Below are 11,774 nucleotides of genomic sequence, written 5' to 3' on the forward strand. Positions count from 1 at the left end.
ATTCGGTGCATTAAGTTGTTAGATAAAAATAAAACATAAATTCTCAAATGAACTGAGCTAACAAACCACTAGAGCTGGTGTAGATTAACTTTATCTTGAGCGTGGATTATTGAATCATAAAAGGCCAGTGAAATGGCTTTGAGTCTTTGTCTTTGATGTCAATCAGCAGAGCTCCATATGCAAGATAGATGGGATCTTGTTTCTTTAAACAATTTAAAATTCTTGCTGCTGGAATAATCTTCCACATGCTTCAAAAATGTATGTATTCTTAGAGAAGCATAACAGTACATCATTGAGTTGTCTTTCTGTGCCGGTACTGCTGTCTCTAAAATGGCACGAATGTTTTTCAGTAAGGGGAAGTAACTGGTAACAAGGCCAACAAAGCATACACACATGTGCAGGTTTCATGTAGATAAGCTGAAACATTCTGTGGCTCATAAAAGCAATGAAATATTTATTTTCAGTTAAAGACAAGATAAATGTTTGCTTGTTACACGTGCTGGTAAAACTGAGATGGTGGCTTGTCAACGTTTAGCACAATGGTGTGTATTGTTTTAGTTCCTGCTGTGGTTGTTGACGCTAACGCAATTGCTGCATGGTCTTTACCTCATTTGTGAAGCAGGAACAAGTTGAACCAGTTTGCGTCATAACACAGGAATTATTCAATCTGCATGCTTACATTTATACTTCAACTTTTTCTGAATGGATGCAAATGAAGGGTGTTATTGGATACTGCAACCTGAGTGAAAAGACTCACTGGGGCTCAGTTTGATCTGAATACAAGATGGTGATCTGATACCTGCAGGGAATTTGCAAGCTGAGAGAGATCTCAGCGGCTCTGTCCTGTGGTGGGAAGCAGTGATGAATGTCTCTCTAATATAAACCAAACATTCACATAGCACTCCCTAATTTTTTCATCATCTTGTATTCTCAGCACATGTGGGGAAAAAAGTGTAAAGAGTTTGCCAGTTTTAACATGAATCTGAGGATTTTTCCCAAAGGCCTGTCACATTATTCACAAGCTCAAATATTGGTCAATAAATCCTACAAACTATTTGTATCTACAGTTTGTAGGTGCACTATGGGTTAACACTGTCAAACTTTAGTTTAACACTTTATATTGAGGCCTTTTGATTTGCTTTGTTTATTTGCACAACATAAAAAAACGGTACAAAAGTTTAAATGAACATAAAAGCATGAAAATATGTGCAGGTGAGAAAGGAAGCCCTAAATGGGCTTATTCAAAGTTCTCACCAAGAAAATACATTGTATTGAAATAATAGCAAGAACAAAAAAACAAAAAAAAGGCCTTACACAACAGTGCTTGAAAATTAGAAATTAAAGACTGTCACCTGTGATGCTACTACATTAACCTTGTGGTGGCCTGAAGGGTTTATCTGGTGTGCTGCAAAGGCATTTCAGATGAGAGTACATGATATTAAGCTTAAAATGACATGTGGTATAAACAATACTTAATTTCTCAAAATTAAGATACCTCTATAAGTGCTTAAAGACTTCATAATCAAGCTTGAAGAAAGTATATTCATATACATGAAATATTGTTCAGATAACTGGTATTTTTGAATTGCAAATTTCAGTTAAATTGTTTTATGCTTTAAAATGATTGACATTGACTTTTTAAACGCCTCCTTCAGGAAGCAACGGCTGCTCCAACAACAATGGCAGATGTGACCAGCTGTGTCTTCCATATCCTGGAGGTCGGACTTGTAGATGTGGGCAGGGCTTCTACAGCATCAATGACACTTCTTGTGGCCCACTCCCTTCCTGCCCCATTGGACAGGACTCTTGCTTTGATGGCAGCAAGTGTGTTCTCAGCACTAAATTCTGTGACGGGCACGTGGATTGTCCAGACCAATCAGACGAACATGACTGTGAGTGTATAGCCGGTTAAAAATTCCCAACTTGCTTTCCTTTTCTATAACATTTTCCCTGTGTATCTAAATATCATTTAAATGCGTCATGCTGATTTTCATTGAACATTTCAATGAAAACGACAAAAAAGTGGCCCTGGAACATATCTTACTTCCCAAATGTGGACTACAATGATTACATGGCTTAATTTATTTTATTTGGAAAAATAATAGCACTTCATTTCAGTGTACACAACAGAATCACCAACTCTGACTTCCCTCTAGGTTCAAGCTCCAACTCTGCATCTTCAGGAAAAAAGGTCGATGATGGGCGCTTGCCAGGGTGGTCCTCCCGTCATCCCAACAACCAGAAGAATTCTACTCTCTCAGATAAAGACTCTGCTCTTTGTGATCCCAAACACTGTAACCGTCATGGCAAGTGCATCAAAGAAGGCAACATCGCTCGCTGCCAGTGTCTGACGGGTTACAAGGGAGAGTTTTGTCAGGAGCAAGATGACAGACAAACGCACCCAGCTGTCATCCTGGGTTCCTTCTGTCTCGTCACTGCAGTTGTTGTGGCTGTTTTTGTTCTCAGTAAAAGGTACTGATTGAATGTTGTGTCAAAGACTTAACTTTGAAAATAAATGGCAGCCAAAAATCTGTCTAGCCAGATATTATGTATAGGAGCTCATTTTACTATTCAACACAACAAAGTAGTTGTGCTTTAAAATACATCAGCTGCAGTTAAAATTACTTTATCATCCTGCAGCATTTACAACCTTTTAGTGCTTGTTGCATGTTGAATACATAAGAAATTTAGAAGAGTTAAATCTTTTTCAAAATACAAATAATTAATCCATGACACGAAATTGTCCTTGTTTTGAACAGGAATGGACGACTCTGCCCCAGAAGCAAAGCTGCAGATGAAGAAACTCTGATGACCAACATGGGCCTGGCGGATGAAAGTGATTCAGACTCTGAGGTAAAACTGAATACATGCACACTTTTTGTTTTCTCTCAGCAGCTGTCTGTTGCATCTTAGTCAGCCATCTGTTTTGACTTTATATCTGAAGGGAAAATGACTTGCATTTTCTTCTCCAGGAGGTGGAATCTCCAGTAGATGTGAAGGAACCACTGAGAGCAATGAAGCCACAGCAGCACAAATAGAGAGCTGGAATTGCTGCAGGTTGTCATGATGGACAGTGAAATGAGGATCTACTTTTCATTTGTCATGACATGTTCAAATAAAACATATTATTGCCCTAAAATGGTTTCAGTGTTTTTGATGTCGTAGACAAAATGGAAGTTGTTAGTGAACTGCCAATCTCTAGGTTCTGAAAATGAAAATGTATAATCTGTTGAACTGGTAGCAGCAGTTACTACTTTGGAGTAATTGATTAGTCAAAATTACCTCCACTACCAGTTGCCACACAGTGTACAATTTAATTAAAACATGGGTTCAGCTTACCAGTTATCTATTTAAAAAACTTTAAACTCAAATGAAGGCTTGCTCAATCCCTAAAGCTTGTATGATAACTTTTAGTTAACTACTACTGTTAATGGTTTCCTTTTTTAATTTTTTAAAACTGCATGTATGTTCATTTGGAAAAAATGTTCATGGCTTTTCTGTTTTATATCTATAAAAAGACTGGAATCAAATCACTGCAGAGATTGTTGTTACTCCAGTCTTAATGCTCTGCTGTAGTAAAGTTAAACTGCCATATACAGTAAAGTCTTTACAATCACCCAAATAATCTTTAGGAATATGCTTTTTTTTTTTTTTTAATACAAAAAAATCTATATTTAAGGAGAGGTGCATCCACCGTAAACGCAATATTAAAAACAGGTAAAGTTACAACTATAACAGTTCAATCATACACTGAACTGCAGCCGTGACCTTGTAGCAATATACACTTAACCTCATGCATGCTTGCTGCAGTGTTTCAGAAACTATATATATATTTACATGATATGTTTGGAATTCAAAAAGAGACATAAACCACAAAGTGATATTCGTTGTTGAGGACCGGCATCATTACTATTCGGTCTGCATATTTACCGACATAAATCCATTTAGCATGACTGCATGATAACAGGCACTCCAGAATGTTGTTTCCTTTGCTAATTGAGATCATGAAGGACGCGCTGAAGATCCTTTCCCCTGCATTTCAGAGTTGGCTGCCACTGAAGCATTTCCAGGTTATTCTCTTGATTAGGAGCCCTCCATGGCAAGGGAAGACGTTTGAACCCAGCGGAGTGAGTGCTACTTGTCCCATGTGAGAATCTAACTAGCACCCAACTTCAAGGCTTTCCAAAGATCTAGATGTGAACTATCTGAACAAAAGATAGTGTGTTTGTTCCTTTTAAAAAAAAATTGTATCCAGGAACAGAGCAAGGTGTGTGCGTTTGCTTAGGCTAAATGGCTTGCTGAGGTTGAATGTTTACTCTGAGGATATGTTTGAACGGTCTCCTAAATAAGTGAAATACTCCTGGATGTATTTAGATAGATCTATCTAGATTTAAGTGCCATTTAAAGTATATCTATATACTTTAAGTGGCACCCCTGATAAGAATTTTCCAAAATCTCTAAATGCAAAAAGCCTCCAAATGCTTCATTTCTGTAACATAAGAATCTATCTGTCAGACTTAAAAACCGAGCTAAGATTTGCCCTTTCTTTTTGGAAAAAGTAGACATGATATGATTGTTAAAAACATGATAGTCAGATCAAATCCAGTGCTTTCATGATCCTGATTTGAACTTCAGTTCTGCTCTGTATAACCATACTGTTATTTGAATTTATGTTATCTCTTTACTGTCTTTTTTGCTGGTTTTGAGATTATTTCATTTTTTCTTTTGAACTTTTTGTATTATCTCGTGTTTAATGTGTATTACAAAAGAAGGCTAACTAGAGCCACAATTAGTTAACATTCTGGTATTCTCTGCCCTTTCCTTCCCAAACTATTTGTTTCTACTGCTGTTAGAAAATATCTGGAGTTTATACAAATAACTAGCGTTCTCTGAGGGTGCAAGACGAGGTACGACACATCACTGCACCCCTAAAGCTCCAAAACATTTAGTGTCCTATACAAATTAACCTGTGAATACACAGGCAGTTTAAAAGCAGAAATGAAGCATGAATCACTTGATTAATTGATGTTGGCAGCAAAAATACTAAGCCACTGAGCATCGTTGCGGCAATAACAAAGTAATGATTGTGATCTGAGTTGACTAATTTGTGTTTGCCCTCAGTCGATGAGCGGTTACAGTATGTATGTAATTGCAAAATATACCGTAACAGGCTACAATGAAGGTAAAAGAAGAGAACACTAAGATTAAATCGAAGTTTAGGAAACTAAAGTATGAATGATTGCACCCAGCTTTATTCGAGGTTGCTTCTGAGCTCCTCAGAGTTTGCTTCTCTTTCCTAACTGCTCTCTCGGAGTTGCACAACTCACGTGGATGCATGACAACAAACATGTTAGTTTTGTCGAGATCTTGCCAGGTGAGTCTTGCTCTGACTTGCCTGCTCCTCCCTCCTTCCCCTGGTGTTCTTCAGAAAACACACCTACAGTCTTATATTTCAGTATGGCGAATTCAAGATAAGCAGCCTACAATCTTCACTTCTCCTCTTCTCGCTGATTTGTTTTCCCCAGATTTTTTTAAAATTCACAGATCATCATGTCAGCAGACCAGTAACTTTTCTCTGGGAGGCCACAGGTTTCTGTTTGTGACTCAGAAGTTGACCAAAGGTGAGTTTGCATTAAAGATTATGAAATGTCACATTGCTACACATCCCCAGTGTGGATATTTGGTAGGATCAAGTGTCAAAGGAATGCACATGATCCTGCCTATGCAAAGGCAAATTGGAGGGAGGAGGAAGGGATTTTTCGTGTGTGTGTGTTTGTGGTGGGGGAAAAAAAAGAGACAGGTATTTACAGATCAGACCTTTCTTCCTCTTCCCTCCTCTCTTTTTTCATGTTCCCTGACATAACAGAGACCCAGGACCTTTAGAGCAGCAGCACACACCCGGACAACCCTACAACAAAAACCTGAGCTCCACATCTACTGTGACTTGCTTCTGTGAGTAAATAATTTTATTTAATAGTGGTAAGATCGCTTCTGATGCCAACATGCAACAGAATAATGTTGTTGCTCGAAAAGCCAAAGAGCGGGGATGATTTGATAGGTACTGTAGTATTCCTTCCTGGTTATCAGAAAACTAATCATGCTCTAGATGTCTAGACTTATTGATTTATTTTTCAAGAAGTTCAGATGCAGCACTTTGTTAACAACTTGAGTTGGAGTCTTCTGTCTACATAATCTACCAGGTTAGGCTGCTCTACACTTTTGGTTTCATTTAGTTTCTATAAAACGGACTTGCACTGCATGTTAAATAGAACAAAAAAATCAGTTCCCTGTAACTGTGACTGTGCATGCGTATGGAGGTCTTAGTTGTTTTTGAGCTCAGCTGTGTGTGCCATTTGTGTGTGACGATTTTAAAGAGAAATTTGTCTATGTGTCACAGTATCACTTGACTGCCACAAGTTACTTAATAATATTTATGTGAACAGCAATATTTACTCACGACATCCTACATGTGGTATGATGTGGTAATCTCATTCACCTTTATGCTGTGGTGGAGCACATTGTGAAGGGTCATAGCAAATACTGAAGTTATAAAGGCTGGGAACATTGTTTTGAAATATAGTAGAAAAAAACGAACAAGTGGGTAGAAAATCTTTGTTTTCAGCATATATACATGAAACCTGTTAGTTATTAGAGGCATTTAACAGAAATGTTTGTATTTTCTTCTTCCGAGTTGGCACATTTCAGCTGTTAATTTATTGTTCTTAAAGGTATGATAAAATCTATGAAGCAACTTCCATTCTGCTCAGTCAGTGAAAGATTATTTTTTATTTATTTATTGGTTTAGTTGATAGGGACAATGCAGTTTAAACATAGTTTCAGTACAATGACAGCAACTGATGTTCTGCACATAGAGTTTATAGCTATTGCTAATTTGCAACTCCTGTCCCTAGTTGGGCTTTTCTAACAATAAAATACAATACAAAAATATCTAGGACCTATGATATAAAATCTATTTTATATATATATAAAACCTATTTAAAAACAATCACAAAATAAACAATCACATAATCCCACAATCTCCACACATCATACACATACTCCCTCATGCCTTATAGACGCACATGTATCAGAGCAGTCTTGTAAAGTTTTATTTGAGTAAACTTAATGGGGAGTGACCTAGCCCTCAGGACATCCATTTCAACTCTTTTTCTTTGTCCTGCTTCTTTGTTGTGTTTTCGGGTGTGGCTTCTCCCCCTATTCATCCTATCTTCTCTCACATTCTCATTACCCCCCCCTCCCCCCAAAGGTCCATTCCCTCCTCTGTGATGGACCCGTTTGGCCCCTCTGCACAACCCAGAGGCATCAACTTTGACCTGCCGACCTGCCGGGACACTCAGTGCAGCAGCCACGGCAACTGCGTGCCTCCTCCGGGAGGTGGTACCAATCTAGTTTGCTACTGTGATCTGGGCTACAAGGGGGAGTTCTGTGACGACACGGTCAACGGGTCGTTAAGTTTACCGCTGACCATAAGTGTGGTGGTGGTCATCATCGGCATCATCATCCTTGCATTCATTGTTGCTAAGATACGACAGAGGCAAAAGAAGGCTCAGAGGTACTGACATATTCCAGAAAACCATCTCTTCTTGTCATGTTTTTTGAAGCTCATGAAATCATACTCACAATTCTAATCACATATATGTTCAGCTTCAGTTAATACACATTCCCTTTTTCCTCCATCCTGAGCAAGCAGGTTAATCCTTCTAAAGGCCGTCTCTGTCCCAGTAATGATATTTGGTCCAGTTTTGCTGAGAATAAGCACTATTTATTTCAGTTTCAGAAACCAGATGTCCACACATCTTCTTATTGTTCACACTGTTCTGTCCTGCTGTTGGAATCTACCAACATGAAGATTTTTAGAATTAAGTACATTCTATTTTATAACTGGAATTATTTATTTTTAACGTGAGTCTTTTTGAGCTTGAGGTGTTTTCGGGCACCTAGAGGTTATCTGTGATGTAGTACGGTGGCCGACAAGGGCCAAACGCACTGCAACGGCCTAATGCGTCTCAGTTAAGGAAAACGGCTTCAAGTACAGAAACGATTCAAATTCACAAACTCAAAACGAGATACAAAAAGAGGAACGTGGTGCAAATGAAAAAACGTGCTGCAAAAAACAAAGACAAATGCAGCATCATCAAACGCGCTGCAAATAGAGAAACGATGCAAAGCACAAAACGATATAAAACAAGAAACCATCTTCAAAAGAAAATTGCTTCATAACCGGTCACTACAACCGGAAGTGCTCCAAACCTGCAGGGGGCGCTCTCGGCGTAACAGCTCAATGGACAGACACACCATTTTCCTTAACTGAGACGCATTAGGATTAGGCAATATTATAGATCCATGGGATTAGGCCGTTGCAGTGCGTTTGGCCCTTGTCGGCCACCGTAATATTGCACTTGAGGGCACATCCTGGCTTCAAATTTTAAACTCCAGTATCTACACTTATAATAATAATAATACAAATAATAATAATAAATTCATATTTTTGTGTTTTGTCAATAGGAGACGTTTAGCAGCAAAGCATGGCTACAATGTTTCTGTTTAATGCAGATAAATCTATATCTAAGGTAAGCGTATGAATGGAGAAGTTTGTCTTTTAATGCTTTTCATGTTGGAATTTGGAAATAAATACTGTAGTTCTTTTGTGAACTGAAACATAGCAAGTGTGTTTATTTTTGTTCTTTTAACTTTTCTTATGCTGAGTGCAGCATGACTTGGGCTCGATTAAACTATTTTGAACGGAAAAAAACAGTCACCAAAGTCCTAATTTGTGACCTCAGTAAATGTGAAACATGTTAAAGTGTACATGAAGAAAAAAGCAGCCATAGAAATATAATGTATGTTGTGTTTTTTTGTTTTATTACCACAGTATGTGAACTTGTTAGACACCACTCCAGGAAAATAGAATACAATAAAATAAGATGAAGAGTTTGTAAGCAAGCATGGCCACTTTAACTCAAAGGTATAGCGAGGTATAAACTCTTATTTAGTTTTATTTTCTTAAATTTAAAATACTATATTTTTGATTCTTGGAGGAACAGAAACGTTTCTATCCATATGAACCACAGTAAGTATAATTATTCTCTCTCTCTCTTTGTTTTTGGAACCCAGGTCAGCCACGATCTTGCAGCACTGGGGCCACTGTGCTGGGGCTTAAGTTTGAATCTTGCACAAGAGAAGAAGATTTGCTTTTCTATCTTGACAGTACGCATGTGACTATACTGTGTTACTTTTGCTTAAACATTTTAAAGACTCTGATCCTTAAATGACAAACTGAAGCACCTATGCTGATGTATCCATCCATCCAGTTGTTTGCAGCTCCTGTTTCTGCTGTTGAATCTTTGCACAGTGCCACAGGAGAGAAAAAAAAACAAATATTTTTCTTCATATAGCATCCAGACATGAAAAATATAAAAGTGATGTCCTCCAACAAATCCTTCAATAAGGGAAGTCAATTGCACAGTACCATCCCATGTCACTTTTGGTGGTTTATTTAAACAAGTTGTAGATGATTGATTTTAATGTTTACCGACAGCTGTGTGAGACTGGTATTTTACGGTGATAGAGAGTTAGAAGTTAGGGCTTTGTACTTTTACCTGGAAAACATAGTGGAAACTTTTACAAAACAATGACATATTCCATTTCTGAATTTTGCTCATGCATCATCATCCTGCAGACATTTGTTGCACTAAGACACTTGCTGCACTAATGATGGGTTTGTTTGCTAAATCTACTGTCATTCCTAATTTTCTTGTAATTAAAACTATTTCCACTGTAAAATAATGCACATGTTCAACTGTGAGTGGCAAATGAAGCAGATTGTATCCTTTGAATACAGCAAAAATAAGGATTACTACACTTACAAGCAAGACTTTTTAAATAGATTTAGTCCTGTATTTTCTCTTTTATCGTAGCTTTATTCAGAAAATGTGCACTTTGATCAGAATGCTTTAGATCTGTTGTTAAATTTAAAAAAGCATTTCTTGTCCTTCAAAATTATTTGAATCCCTTCCTAACTAAAAGGCACCTTTAAACCTTGAAATCAGTACACATTATCCGTCATGGAAAGCTTCAAGTGTGTGTGTGTGCTTGGTGCAGCTTCGAGGTATGACCACCACCAGTAGATGTGCACTTTCAGTCGTGGTGGTCTCTGAATCTCGGCTTGCAGAAATGTCGCTGCTCAAATGTACGTAAAATCAGAGCTACACAAAGTTCTTCCTAACCGGAGTCAATAAGAAGTCAAGGTTTTTTTTTTTTTTTTTTTTTTTTCTTTGATGATATTGCCAGTGTTAAATGCTTTTTTTTTTGCTGCAGTGAATTTCTTTTGTACACTACTGACTGAAATTTTTAATATCCCTTTTACTTTTCAACTGTTGGTGACCACAAACAGTTGTTATACAGAATATATTTTAGGACCTTGTCTTATTGACATACATCCACACTGTGACTTCAGTAAACTGAAGACGGTTGGTCCAGAAGTGAGACGCTGAGGTAACAAAAGTCCAAAATACTCAATGGATGAGTTTTAGTAATGTGTTATTTACAGTGATCTCAGTGAATTTGTATCACACTGTTTTTCACTTATCTTCTTTACAAAAACATAAATTGTATTTTCTCTTTTTTTCCATATTTATCTCTCTTTTTTTTCTATTCCATTTCCACATGCTTTTCAATCACATTGGCAGAAGGCAATAATGCTTTTTTATACTGGAGAAGATGTATTAACCTTTTTTTGTATATTCCTTAGCTTTCAAATAAAACATTTTGAAAAAACTTCACTTAAATGCACACGTCATTTTTGATGCATGCTTTGCTTCAAACACCACAGGTGAAACGAGACAAGTCTCTGCTGCAAAAATAAAGTAAGAATGATTTATCTAATTGCTGTGACTTTTCCAGCTGTCCATATATTGTTGTTTTGCATGAAACACCACAGTTGAAACTCATCTTGTAGAAACTCAGTCTCTGTTCCAGGTTGCACTGTTTAATTCAGAAGACTTTTAGTTTTTGCACATCTTTCCTGTTTAACCTCTTTCTGGGTCCAGTGACGTATCAACTTGAGTGTTTACTAAGCTTCGCTGATACCACTGAACTGGAATAACCAACTTGCAAGCATGTAGGATGACAAACTAACAGTCTTGGTTAGGAGAGTCAACTGATCCAACAGTGAAACAGGAAGATTTCACCTGATGGTGAAACAATGTAAACACCTGCTTTCCTTTTAATAAAAAAAAGCCACATATTTGAGATCATGGCATAACGAGTTGCGGTCCAGCACTTCAGAAGCTGAATTTTTGCTAACTTATGCTGAATTAATGAGGAACTCTTCTGCAGACATGTTGACAGGCTTTGATAACAATGAAGACAATAGTACTTGCCCTAGACAGGCAGCGTGCTGCAATCTGCAGAACTGAAGGAGTTGTGTAGAGAGGTAAGACTGGAAAGCGTGTTTCAACTGTTTTGTTAAATAAACAATTCACCTGCCTGTCTCCTCCCTGAAGTCTGAATTTCATTTCCCCACATTCATGACAGTCGAGCTATAAAAGAATATTTTTCAGAGGCTATATCTGACAGGTTTGACAGGTAATCATAATGTCATATTACATCAGCTGTTATTTTCAGCTCTACACTGACCGGCCACAGCATTATCAGCTGCCTTTGACCATACTGGACCATGTGAACTTGTGTAGATATTGAAATGTATATCACAGTCCAAGGACATGAGTAGATGTAGAAATTGTGGATGATTG

The 11,774-nt window shown here is 37.6% G+C and overlaps 1 long non-coding RNA gene across 1 annotated transcript; it reads left to right on the forward strand.

Annotated features, from left to right (window-relative positions):
• Positions 1-5,470: 5,470 nt before the first annotated feature.
• On the forward strand, positions 5,471-10,745 carry LOC133454716 (uncharacterized). The gene is made up of 5 exons (XR_009783425.1): positions 5,471-5,621; positions 5,867-5,952; positions 7,268-7,573; positions 8,527-8,591; positions 9,136-10,745. It is a non-coding gene; the product is annotated as an uncharacterized LOC133454716 (long non-coding RNA).
• The last annotated feature ends 1,029 nt before the right edge of the window (positions 10,746-11,774 follow it).

This window comes from Cololabis saira, chromosome 11, assembly GCF_033807715.1.
Source record: "Cololabis saira isolate AMF1-May2022 chromosome 11, fColSai1.1, whole genome shotgun sequence".
NCBI lineage: Eukaryota > Metazoa > Chordata > Actinopteri > Beloniformes > Belonidae > Cololabis > Cololabis saira.